At 38.4% G+C, this 575-nt stretch overlaps 1 long non-coding RNA gene across 2 annotated transcripts; it reads left to right on the forward strand.

Annotated features, from left to right (window-relative positions):
* The first annotated feature begins 32 nt into the window (after positions 1–32).
* LOC106322205 lies at positions 33–574 on the forward strand. Of its 2 annotated transcripts, none has more exons than XR_001266289.1 (3): positions 33–118; positions 209–430; positions 556–574. It is a non-coding gene; the product is annotated as an uncharacterized LOC106322205 (long non-coding RNA). The 2 variants fall into 2 exon arrangements; XR_001266288.1 differs by having other exon boundaries at positions 533–570.
* Position 575: the final 1 nt, after the last annotated feature.

Raw genomic sequence — 575 nt, forward strand, 5'->3', positions numbered from 1 at the left:
TTAACTTCATCGATCTTATGATATGATCTATGGTTTTCAGTTGATGCCAAAAACCAGAATGAGCCTTCTGAGACAAAGCCCCCAATAATACACAATCTTTCACACCACTTCTCTTTCGGTAAGTATCTCCAATATAAATTATTTTTTTTCCTCAGTTGGGTTTTGTGGGATTGCTCTGTGACAGAGGAATTGAATTTGATGTTCTTAGATTCATCAAAAGATGTCTTCATAGAAAACATGAAGCAACACACCTTATATAAGAAAAAAACGGAATTGAACAGTATATATGTCGAAGAAGTCAAGACTTCTTTGAGCAACGCGTTTCTTCAGGCCGATCTTGCTTTAGCAAAGGACTGCAACAAAGGCTCTTTTCTCAGGTTTTTCTTCTGGTACCTGGTACCTCGGCTCTTGCTGCCCTTATTTTTGGAAGGTATTTTTGTTAGCTTCGACCAAACTCGTCTTCAGAATCACTAAGATTTGATCTTAAGTGTAGGTTTGTGTGCTCATGATTGTTGTTCTGTTTCTGAACCAGACACTTAATGGTTGCAAATGCAGGAGATGGCAGAGCTGTTCTC

The sequence above is a fragment of the Brassica oleracea genome, unplaced genomic scaffold, assembly GCF_000695525.1.
Source record: "Brassica oleracea var. oleracea cultivar TO1000 unplaced genomic scaffold, BOL UnpScaffold09858, whole genome shotgun sequence".
Classification (NCBI taxonomy): domain Eukaryota; kingdom Viridiplantae; phylum Streptophyta; class Magnoliopsida; order Brassicales; family Brassicaceae; genus Brassica; species Brassica oleracea.